The sequence below is a fragment of the Haliotis rubra genome, unplaced genomic scaffold, assembly GCF_003918875.1.
Source record: "Haliotis rubra isolate DU_JTF1 unplaced genomic scaffold, ASM391887v1 Scf475, whole genome shotgun sequence".
Classification (NCBI taxonomy): Eukaryota; Metazoa; Mollusca; class Gastropoda; order Lepetellida; family Haliotidae; genus Haliotis; species Haliotis rubra.
This window is the reverse complement of record NW_025767163.1, coordinates 219,734-233,231: the sequence shown is the minus strand read 5'-3', so window position 1 is coordinate 233,231 and position 13,498 is coordinate 219,734.

Here is a 13,498-nt window from a genome sequence, read left to right as displayed (position 1 = left end):
AATAAGTTTAAGCAATCTAATGTGTGATATTGTAAATAGTTAGGAATGACGAGGAAGATTGTTATGAACGGGTTGAATGGATGAATGTGTAATGCCTGTGTACTATTTTCATCTGAATGCATATTGTAAGCTTTTTCTGCATGACTATTATCCAAAGTGTAATAATCAGGAATAATATAAATATGGACGTAATGCTATTTAGAAAATGTATATGTTGTCTGCATTGTGTATATTATTGATCAACAATGTTCTATAGATATGAATGTTATTTATAACGTAGGCTACAGCTTACGAATACTGCGTATTCTAAGGGTCGGCAACCTCTGAGGCCGAAGGTTACGCTCCGGTGTCACTCACAGGGTATGCATTTTTATAGTTTGTTTCATCTTGATATGCAAAGATGCAAATGTCATATTGCATATACACTGTTCAAAAAAAGGAAACGCATAGGCCCAAAATAAGGAAATGTATTCAACGTATTTGAGTGTAAGTAAGTCGATAAAGCTTGAACATAGATGAAGAAATTCACCACTCGAATGAACATATGTATTGTTGTCATTGTCAGCATCAATTCAGTTCACTCACTGCACATGGGTGGACACAAGGGGGCGTTCAGGTCAGTACCTAGCGTCACTGCTCGGAACCGCCTCGGTTTGGATTGCACGGACTTTTGCTAGGGGAATTCTTCACCATTTCCTGTGCAACGCGTTGGCAAGTTCTACAAGTGACTGAGGACGATGGTGACGTTTACGGACGCGTCGATCAAGTTTGTCCCATAGATGCTCGATCGGGTTCAGATCAGCCGATTTGGGAGGACATTGACGTTTGCACTGGCGTGACAGGCACCTGTTAAACGAGCTGTGTGGGGTCGAGCGTTGTCGTGTTGAAACAGCTCTCTCTGGCGGTTAAAAAATGGGAGGAGGTGAGGTTGCAGGATTTTGTCGAACCACCAGTAGCTCCGATCTACCCTGTAGGACCATGGCTCCCCACACCAAATCTGTCCACCCGTCGAACGCATTTCGGCGCAAAACGTTTGTGTTAACGTCGATCGACACGTTGTCTCCCATCGCTGAACTAAACGCGTTCCATGCGTTCCCCAGGTTCCATGCATATGTACCCTGTTGCACCTTTGGACACGTCGTTGTCAATGTAGTCGTGTCAGGACAGGTCTAACCTTTAGTCGATATGATCGAATTCCCACTTCTCTCAGACGATTTCTTATGGTTTTTGGTTGGAAAATCGTCCTGCAGTGTCCTGTTGCTGTAGCAAATCGGTGACGTAGGTGTAACACCCGGATGAATCGGTCCAAAGCAGGAGTGGTTGCTCCTCCACCTTTGGGACGATCTTGGGTGGAATTGAAGCGTGTATATCGATGTCATAATCGAGATATGGTGCTGTGACCTCGCAACGGCAGACTGGCACCCCCTGCTTGCAAACGTCCAATGGCGATATTTCGGTCAGTATCATTCAATCTTGGCATTTTTTATTTTCGCTTAAGTCGTAAATTTCGTAATGAAATGATGAATTTGGTTTGGTCTTTTATAGTCGATATCTCTACTCATGTGTCCAACACATTGTACGTGCACTGACAAACGTTTACAAATACATTTAATTTGGATGCGTTTGCACGCAATACACAACAACACAATGATTAAAGTGATTTTGATTGCTGTCACAATATATCGAAATGAACTGGTGAAAACGCCTATGCATTGATTGTTTTGAAGAGTATATATATTCAATCACTATTTCAATCATGCCTACATTAGTATGTCAATAATGACCAGCTAGCAGGTAATAGCTTTTTATGAGGTAAGGTGATGAACTTATGCAATCATAACACTGCATATCATATATATGTATGCAGTGACTTGACAATGAGAGTTTAATGGTCCTTTATGAGAGATAAAGTGAGTGAGTGAGTGAGTGAGTGAGTGAATTGGGTTTTACGCCGCTGTTAGCACTATTCCAACAATATCATGGCGGGGGACACCAGAAACGGACTTCACACAGTGTGCCCAAGTGGGGATTCGAACCCGGGTGGTCAGCGTGAAGAGGCGACGCTTTAACCATTAGGCTACCCCACCGCCCCTATACGAGACAAAGACCCCCTAAAGACCCCTATTTAATTTACCGGTATGCATATATGTAAATGTGTTCAGAAATACTTATTGCATATTTTTGTTATTATTACAGAGCGGCATGCCATAGCGATACTGCAATAAACAGATCTCTCACACCCCGCCACCTTGGTCATCATTGGTGAGACTAGCAGAGGCTGCAACACTTATCTGGGCAAGGGCGAAACTAACTATGCCACTCCCACCCCATCCAAAAAATATACAAAATAAAAACACCCACTGGGATTGACAAAAGACTATGAAATGTCTTCATTAAAAGCATAAATTCAATGTACAGAATAGAAATTATATTTCTCAAGAATGTGTAATAAACACAGACATGTTAAAAAAGTATGAACAATACTGGTTTCTGTTCATCCCTATTGTACACTTAAACTCTGTGTGTTTCTCTTCTATGTGCTTACGTCCTCTACATACTGAATATGATAAACAATGTATCCCCACAGTATATGAGCCTAAGACTCTTCAGGTCACTTGGTCGGGACGCAAATTCCTGTCACGTAGGCACCTGCCATGATTGTGGCTGTTGTCAACTGTTTAAAAAAACCGAAATTCGTTTTCTCATGCACTTCCCAAGACCAGAAAATTATATTGCAAATTCAAATTTTAATGTTTGAAAATTACATGGCAAGAAAATTTGTTCGGAATGTTATATTAACACAAGAACAAATTGCTTTGCTAGCTGAGGTCACCTGTTGCAGACGAGGTGCATGATAGAGAGCATTTCTAACACGTTTTGTGAAATTTGGGATTTTGTTACAATAAAACTTGCCAACTTACGACATAACGAGAATTTGTGAAAATACATTCACCGCAAATTAAATGTCAGGGACAATGGCAGACAAAATAAGAAATGCATGTGTGTGTGTTTTGTACAGTTACTCACATACCCCGATGTCCTCTTACGTAACAATTATTACAAAACATTATAAATTTCAGAATGTCCAGTTAACAAAGACATATTTAGAAGAAAATAAACTACTCATTCGAATGCAACAACGGTTCACTAGTTCCACTATTGTTTTTGCCTCAAATGCTGTTATTTCATCTTCTGAGTTGATTTACACCGTTGGATTCTCCTAGAGTAACCGCGGTAGAGTTCCTCCCCTTATTGTGAAAAATGATTTTAAACAAATTTGAATGAATTTAATGACTTTGAGTGAATAAAAGAAATTCTGAACAACTACTAACAATTTGGCGATGTGTAAAATGCACAGACAATTGAAGACACAACTTGAAATACATGATTTGGCTTTACAATTACCCATAAACTCACTATTGTGCCAGTATTGGTAACACTAGATTTAATAAAAATATATTCATGAATTTGGTTTTGTTTCATTGTCAAATACACATAATGTTAATCTCAGCCTTTTCTATTCATCAAACATACTTTAATTCAATCATTCAGCTTATATGCTAAAATAGGATATCAAATATCATCAAGGGTTTACAATGGCACGTGCTGCCTTCACGCTCCGGCACAGATATCACGGTTTTGATTAACATGGAATAACGGAATATAAACACAAATCTATATTTCATCTACAAGAATCAATATAGGCCTCACAGTTATGTTGTTGATGTTTTGTAGGTTATGTCGTTTCTAAACGCCAGGGATATCCTCCCAAAATGTGGTACCATCGAAGAATCTGAATCGAGGTGAAGAGATGAAACCTGTTTCTATATTATCATTATTATCATCATTATTAGTTGTAGAAGTCATTGAAGTAGTAATAGTAGTAGTAGCAGTACTAGTGGGTCAGTGAGTGAGTATAGCTTTACGCCGCTTTTACCAATATTCCAGCAATATCACGCGGAGGACACCAGAAATGGGTTTCACACAATGTACCAATGTGGGGAATCGAACCCAGACGCTTTAACCATTAGGCTACCCCGCCGCCCGAGTAGTAGCAGTAGTTGGAGTAGTGGTGGTGGTGGAATTGGGTTTAACGTCTAGCTTGATAATATTTAGCTCATATGACGACGTGCATGCGTGGGTATGTGTATGTGCGGCTTCTTGTACTAGCCCAGACTGAAGCTGGTTTTATAGTGCTAGCCCACTGAGATACCATGCCGCAGTGAAGCATGAATACCCCACTCAGACACATTATACTGACTCCGAGCCGACCAGTCCTTGTTATACCCATTAATGCCGAGCGCCAGGCACGGACCAACAAGTACCAAATTTTAACGTCTTTTGGTATGACGCGGTCGGGGATCGAACCCGCGACCTTCCGCACTCCGGGCGGATGCTCTAACCACTACACCACGGAGGCGGTCAGTTGGAGTAGTAGTAGTAGTAGTAGTAGTAGTAGTAGTAGTAGTAGTAGTAGTAGTAGTAGTAGTAGTAGTAGTAGTAGAAGTAGTAGCAGTAGTAGTTTTAGTAGCCTAGTTATGATAATAACACCCGAACCGTCTCTGATGCATGCTATTTTTAATCTGTAAATATTCATAATAATTATAGTTTGAACGCTACATTTAGTAATTTTTCAGGTATAAATAACACCATCCGAACCGTTAATCACCTCTTTCAACAAGCATAGGTTGCTGAAGACCAATTCTAACCTGGATCGTTACGGGTCCGTAGAAGTAGGACTAGGACTAGTACCAGTATAGGTAGCTGGAGAAGAGTATATTAAAATAATTGGTTCAGTCATATCTAAATAAAACCAAAATTAAATGTTCGACTCGACAGCTGCAGGGTATTCTCCGGCATGGGGTTGCACAAACATACCGAACTTATATAGCATTCTCCAATGCAATGCCAGCAAATGTCTATGCCTTGTGGTCTTCCTCCCATACACTCTGTGCCAATTATAGTGATCCCTGAACTGTTCTGTATATCGCAACTCAACTCAAATTACATATGAACATTTGTATCACATATAGGGGATGCGCGGTGGGCGAACTGGCTAAAGCGCCAGGCTAGTGATCCAGCGAGATTGAGGTGACGGGATCGAGCCCACCTGTGACCGGGTGTAAAAACCTTGGAGTCAACTTTGTGTGCAGACTCTTTCAGTGTTGTCGTTGGTATATGACCAGATGGTGGCCACATGAATAAGTGCAAACACCCAGTTGCGGGTACAGCAACGTGCAGTGAACTTGGACAAAGTACTGTGACTATGTGTCCCAGTCCACCCAGCTGTGAATGGGTACCTCGTAAGGATGGGAATGCCACAATAACTCGGTGCGCCTAGTTGCTGCAAGAGTTGTATGCTCCCCAGGGAGTTGAGATTGACAATACGATGTGCCGTTGAGATTGACATCCAGTGAACGAGGGAAAAACAAAGCAAGTGCAAAGAGTACTTTGCGGAGATTTGCGCTATATAAATGCTATCCATTATTATTATTATATAACAGCTTCTAATGTACGATGATTGAAAAGCGATGAAGACCAACAGATGTCCCAAACAATCATCTCCCATTTCCATTTTCAAGCGTTTACATTAGTTCCGCCATTCAGTATATTACGTGGGGATATAGATTATTAAAATGAAATATATACGTCCCCAGCTCAGTAGCAGGGAGCAGCATTGCCGCGTCTTCCATGGGATAAAGACGTGCCCATCAGCAAGCAATCACAAGCTGTAATTCCGGTAAATTTATTTGTATTTCTTAAAATTATCATATATCCTCGTGCTGTTTTTGTTCAACACCTTGCTAAGCAATTTTGTGGTGACTGTAAATAATAATGATAAGTGAGTGAGTGAGTTTAGTTTTACGCCGCACTCAGCAATATTCCAGCTATATGGCGGCGGTCGGTAAATAATCGAGTCTGGACCAGACAATCCAGTGATCAACAGCATGAGCATCGATCTGCGCAATTGGGAACCGATGACATGTGTCAACCAAGCCAGCGAGCCTGACCATCCGATCCCGTTAGTCGCCTCTTACGACAAGCATGGGTTACTGAAGGTTCATTCTAACCCGGACCTTCACGGGTAGTAATGATAAGACAATCCGGTAATTGATATTGTGAACAGCGAACCATGCCGCTGATAATTTGACAATCAACAGATCTAACAATCCACTCTGTTTGGTGACATCTGACAAGTCTGGAGACCGATCCCTTTTGGAATCACCACGCCGTTCTTTGTATGGGTTTTACGTAATCAGGTCGATATGACTTGGCTTCATTCCTCGTCAGGAACTGCCACGCCTATCAAGGAAGTGCTAATTGGCTTGGGACTCATCTAAAAACGAGACACATCACCAGTCGCTATATCGACATGGTGTACACCATTCACTTCTGTTGCCAACATGGCGATCTGTAAGGGACGGTACAACACGTGGTCGTCGTGTATGGAGACGGGGCGATTTCTGATCTCTCCGTCTTAAAATCGCTACAAAACTGGCAAAAGTGACGTCATACCAAACCCACAAAACACAAGTTATTAAATAATAGGTTTGTCAAGAATGGACAGTTTGACACCTTTTTTCCAACCTTGCCATTAACGTTTTGTTCTCACGTAGACACGATCGTTATAGTGAGTGAGTGAGTGAGTTAATATTTAACGTCACATCGGCAATATCTCAGCCATATCGTGACGAAAACAATTTATACAATATAAAGAGAAAACGTTTTGAAGATTCGATCGTCATAGAGACAACGGCTTGTGAAAGACACGGTAAACTATGTTTATGACGAAAACGCATATAACGAACTGATGGATACAACGAACGATTTTTGGTCCCGAATAATTTAGTCAGAATAGGTATAACGAACTTTGGTTACGACGAACTAACATCTTTGAGTTCGTTATAACCGTTTCGTGAGTGGCACGTGTATACAGTGTATACATATTCAAACACTTTAAACTGATGGATTGTATCATGTTAGCAAAACCAGCTCCTCACAGTGGAATTTAACGAAGGGTTGCTAGCGCTGATGCGGAGTTCGGTTGATCCAACACTCAAGCGAGGTAACGCTATATCAAAGTCACCACAACGATAACTTAGTGATAATATACTCAACAGCAAAATTAAGGACCACCCCAATTTCAATATTAAAGTATTTAATAGTTCATATTATGATTCATATAATACTTAAATATTGAATATTAGTTCGGTCCTTAACTTTTGATGTTGTTGTTGAGTATAATGACTTTTGTAGTTATGGAGATGTCCGTTGGTGAATCCGTGTAGAAGGCTATTACAATAATCCAATATGGATGTTACAAGGCATCTCACAAGAGTGTGGGCACTTTCCATAGTGCTTCCTGATCTTGCCAGACTCACTGCCTGAGGTGGTAATAGCAGGTATGAGACAATTTATCCACTTGCGAATCTAGAGACAGGCCTGTATTAATGTAAACACCAAGATCTTTTATTACCCACGTGGTCAAGGTATGGGTAGTTGCATACTAATCTCGTACGTCACACGAGTGTCGTATCGCGTTGACCTGTGTCGTAACGACTTGACCTGAGATTCTAACGATTTGATTGGATAACCGATGACCTCTCAGTTATGTCAGGTTGTGACGGAACTTCTAGTTCATTTTTATAAGAAACACGTTAATTCATTCTTTCTACAACTTATATGCATTTTGGGAATGTAAACATTGCGAACGTTGCCGTATCGCTGTTAAATTGAAAGTCGAACTGAGACATTAAATCCGTCGAAAAACATAAACGTAATATTTCCACCAGTGATGTTAGCCGAGTGAAGCAACTGCAAAATAAGAAACAGGGTGCTACGGAGTAGTTTACTGTAGGAGGCTGTACGAGGCGTAAGCTGGTTCCCGGCTCCCTTTGCGCGCGCTAACGTTCGACAAAGCTAGGAGCCGGTATAGGCTGCCATTTAAAACGCTCTGCTCGTTTATTTGACGTCACATCCGGTGATGTATTTTTAAACCTAAATATGGATTCGCTCATGCCGATCCAGGTGAGGGGCACACCTGTGAAAAACGTAACATCTTGTGTTTGCTGTGGCAAAGCTAAAAATAAATCGGGCGGGCAGTTTTACCGGATCGAGAGTAAACAAACGAAAGCTACCGAGAATTCTCTCGCGATTCTTTTGGAGCGCTACGGTGGATTGATGGTTGTTCATGGATTTGCATGCAGGAAATGTCATGACAGGTAAGCTGACAATAACGTACTGTTGTTACAAAATGTACTTACCTTTGTAGATTACCGATAAGTGTAACATTGTTATCGCACGCTGATATTTGGATAGAAGTATATGTGACACAATCAGCTGGACCGGGGATTTAGCTATTTTTATAAATGGAAAACCCCGAAACGGTGTCTCTGGCACTGAAAGTAAACTTTGGCTCAGTATTATTCGTTTCAGTACTCAGTATAAGCTGTATAACGAATAATACTGAGCCTAAGTTTATTTAGACTGGTGTCTCTAATCTCTTTCTTTGTATCCAATTGACATTTCGATACTGGCAAACAGGGATTTCGACAAAATAACACCCCAAAACATATCCAACATGAAAACACCGGTACAGTCACCCTTGTGAAAAATAATTTATAATTTATTTTTTTATTTGTGTGCGTGTGCGCTTGTATGTATTTAGCTATGTGGATAAATCATACTTGTTGGAAAAACAACAACAGGATTTTGAATATAAAACACTTTAAGGAAAGTTTTCATGAAATTCTAATATTCTAATATATGATGATGTTTATTATGCATGCTCATATTTCATGTTTATCATTTGCAATATGAATGATGAGTCTCGATCGTATTAACTCTCACACCCTTATAACAAATATTCGAATGCATATTGTAATAGAATCTAAATTGATAGTATAAGTATTAAAAACATCATGTAAACTTTGTCAATCACAAGTGTCACCTATTTTCGTTATATCACGATCTATCTGCAAATGTCCATCCATATTTTTAACATTAAATTAAATAATAACCTAACAACATTATAGACAGTTACCTGGTTCTGAAGTTCACAGATCTGAGGCATCTTTAAGGGGGCATATTCACTGTTGATAGCTATGTTTTATCAAGCACTGAACGTTCGCGGTAGCAGCACTTGTCAGACATGACCTAATTACCACCGTGTGTCACTACGCTATTTACATCCATGAAGGATTCTACTACTGATGTCATTCTGTACTATTATTGTACAGACTTATGTATTTCATGTCTCCAAATGATGTATTTATTCACTGTCTTGAATCATTGTGTATTTTGAGTGTTAACACCGATGTTTGTCAGGGACTATTTCTTGTGTACACTCCTGCTTCGTGGCTATTTATAGAAAGTAAGTGTGACTTTTGACCCAGATAAACAATGACTTATTACACTTGTTAATGACGATTTTCTGATAACTTTCTTACTCAGAAGTGTTTTAAAGTGTATTCCCTGATGGATACTAATGAAAATTACACTTGATTGAACTGAATAACGAATTTGATCTGTTTGGCATTTCTCGGGTTACGGTGACCTGTCAACAACATTTACGTTAGGCTGAGTGACTAATTATAAATTAGATGTCCGTTTCTATATCAAAGCCACATATTCATTATCTGGTATTTTCCTGCATTCTATGGTAGAAATGCATTGCTTTACGATATAGAGGACAATGTATAACCACCTGTATTTCCTACATTTGTACCTGCAATATGACAGTCGTTTCGTGTTTTGACATTTGTTGCCGACAATCATTCTAGGCACTATTTGACAGTCTGCTGTCCGTTTTCTCTGTTTGCATTTACCAAATATTTTAGCAAACTTGTTCGTGTCCGAATTGTTAAAGGACACATAGGACAACATCAATTCCTGGATACAGGGCATATTGATGCTACACTGGGCCAAAGTTGTCAACGGTCTTAGTATACATTTGACGTCTGCCAAAATGTCGTCCCGCCGCTTGGCCTGAATATAATCGTTGTCCTTATTCTTGTTATATCACATGTTTACACAAATCTCCCTTGTCCATCATGGTTGATCTTTTCGGACACTTTATTTAACATAAGGACAATACCATATGATAAAGGAAACTGATGCTTTTGTAAATTTCACTTGTCATAGAGCCGACCACAAACCAAGATGGCGGCTACTGACGCTACGTTGACGGAAAGATATTGTCCGTTTTATTATTACAAATTGTCTCGATGTCCTGATTATTTCTACTGTGTCCTAATTGTATTCGGACAAGAAGGACAACATAAGGACAATTAGTAATCACTTACTTGTGTTAGAAATGACGCTGCCTATGCAGTGTTTCTTGTATGCAAGCCATCAAATCTGTGTTCTGATTGGTTGAGAAAGGTCACATGACCTCCTGATGATGCCTATAAATACGATCACTGGTCAAGGCCTGACACACTCGATTCGGATTCGCATTCGGATTCGATTCACTCGATTTAGATACAATAAGACTTTCGGTCTGATTAAAGGCTCCTGCTCTAGTTTTTACCTGGCACCTCTACTGACTTAGATTTATCATCATAACTGCTTCTAGGTATATATTTTAAGACAAATTACAATCAATTTAATAACTATATTACATACTCAGTAACATTTCTGCAAGATATTTGAGTTGAAATAACAAAATAACTATTTCCTTGGAGACTGAGCCTTGTCATTAGATATATATATATATAGGCCGAGTAGTGTGTGATATTTATTGGCATCATTTATTTTATTGCATTGCTAACAAAATCCCATCTACATTCTTGCCATTGAAACAAAATTAAAACAAAGTTTGCATATATCACAGCAAACTTTGCTCTCTACTTCATCGTCTCCTTGTGTTATTTGTTTTCCCACGTGCACCCTGAGGGTGTTACAATTTTGGTGTCAGAAGTGGGATACTGATTTTCATAATTAGTATCCAGTGGTCCGAATCCATTAGGGTTGGTAGATTCTGGAGACGATGGCAGAGTCACCAGACCCAGATGTCTTATTCAAAACTATTGATGTTGCAAGGAATTCTCCTGATGATGAACCAGATGATGATCAGATGTCTCAAATCTCCAGGGTCAGTTGTGGCTCAAGTATTAGATCTGTTTCTGATGATAGGCTACCAATGAGGCCGGGAACTCCACATCCTTTGGTACAACATAGTCGCTCTGAGGGTGATGTACTTCATAGGTGTCCCAATTCTTCTCCAAGGAGAGGTCCTAGGAATAATTGTACAATAGCTGGTGGTGCTACTTATGTTCACAGCCATGGGCGAAAGTTTGCTCCTCCGGTAGAGGGACTAATGCCAGGGCTCATCTGAGTTACCCCATGCTGAGGGTACTGATGATTACTTACCCTTCCCGAGACCCAACCAAACACGGCTAAGGCCTATTACTAAGGCAAACACACATTTTAAACCCAAGGCTGGTCTTAATTTCCATCCTGACTCATATGATGGTCATGGTGATTGGGAAGAATACCTGTGTCACTTTGAGGCATGTGCTGAGCTTGGCAGATGGGATGACCAGGACAAGGTTTGGGCCCTTGCAGCTAGTTTAAGAGGTTCTATATAGGTCTGTCTCCAGATGAGAGGCGTAACTACACTTACCTTGTCAGGAAAATTGGTGATAGATTTGGCAGTTCACGTCAACAAAGTCGTTGGCTCTCACGGTTAGAGATGAGGCAAAGACGACCCAATGAAACAATTGCTACTTTAGGTGATGATCTGAGGCAGATGGCACAGCGAGCCTATTCTAACCTTGATGCTAGAGCTCAGGAAGCCCTAGCCCTAAACCAGCTGTATAAAGCAATACCTCTAGAAATGAAATGTAGATGCATGGATCGTGACTGTCGCTCTGTCTCTGAAGCTGTTGATGTTATTGAACGCTATGAGGCAATAATGGATGATTCTAAGGACAGAAAGAGGCCATCTGTAAGTTATGTTGGTCCACCATCTGCTGAATTACCAGATGATAAAGGTCTTGAGAAGTACCTCAAGGACATTGCCTCGAGCATATCTAGGCTTGAAAACAAAGGGTATGAGTCCAATAGAGAACGGCGCACTGTGCCTACACCTGAGGGTAGAAATTACACTGCTCAGTCTCAGAGGCCTGCACGACGTTGCCTTGTCTGCAACGAAAATGGGCATCTCCTCAGGAACTGTCCCATCTATAATCAGATGTGCCAGAGCTTCAAGCAATCTCAGCTAACGTATGCCCAAATGCCGAGGACGCAAACGATGCCTAAGATGCCCCCAAGCTCTAATTGTGGGACTCAGATGCCACAACAGAGTCACCGGCAGGAAAACTCTAAGGGACAGGGAAACTTCAATCTGTCAAGGTAGAGGGCCGAATCTTGACAGAGGAACAAAGGCTCAGTAACAGAGACATTCCTAGTATAGGACAGGTTGGCGAATCTATCCACAAATGTGACAATGGTTTCTATGTCACTGGAATAGTAGACACCATGGAGGTGAGATTTCTGGTTGATTCTGGTTCCACAGTGACTCTTCTGTCTAAAGGAAAGTATGATACCCTTACGTGTAAGCCAGAACTTGTACCATGGACATCAGATATCCAAGGTGTCAATGGCTCTACACTGAATGTTTCTGGGACAGCCCTTGTTCCTCTTGATTTCAGGGGATGTTACCTATCTTCATGAGGTTGTGATGTGTGACATAACTCCCGAAGGGCTCATTGGTCAAGATTTTCTTACCAAATACATTAGTAGCATTGACTACAAAAACATGATGCTTAAAACAAACCAAGGTTCACTATTGGTCTGTAGTGCTGGAGGGGAGGCTATACTGTCTTGTAGAGTATAAGTTAAAGAGGCAGTCACACTTCCACCTCACTCCGGGTCATTGGTTCCTGTTGTTCTTCCTCATTGTCTTGGCATGGCTAAAAATGGTATCATCGAAGCCTCTGAGGACCTATATGAAAAACAAGGGATATGTTTAACCAGAGGTATTATTGATACAAAGGCTTCCACTATTGCTGTTAATGTAGTTAACATGGGGGAGAAGGAGGTCATCTTACACCCTAAAATGAACTTAGGAATATGAGAAGGTGTGCTGCCTGAGACAAGGGAATCTAGCTTAGATAATTCTGTTCCCCATCTGTTGATGAAATTCAACAACAGCATTCACCTACCCTTCTTGAGCACTTAAGGGAATTGTGGGAAAGAAGTACTATACACCTATCCCCCAATGAATCAGATGCCTTATCAGGGTTACTTACCAAGTACCAAGATGTCTTTTCAAAGTCACCTGAGGACCTGGGCTGGACCAATCTAGTTGAACACCATATTGACACAGGCAATGCAAGGCCTATCAAACAGCCTCCGAGGCGTCTGCCATTTGGCAAACGGGAAGCTGAAAAAGTTGAAATCTACAAGATGTTGAACGTGGAGTCATCGAACCTTCAAACAGTCCTTGGGCAAGCCCTATAGTCTTAGTGAAGAAGTCTGACGATAGCTGGAG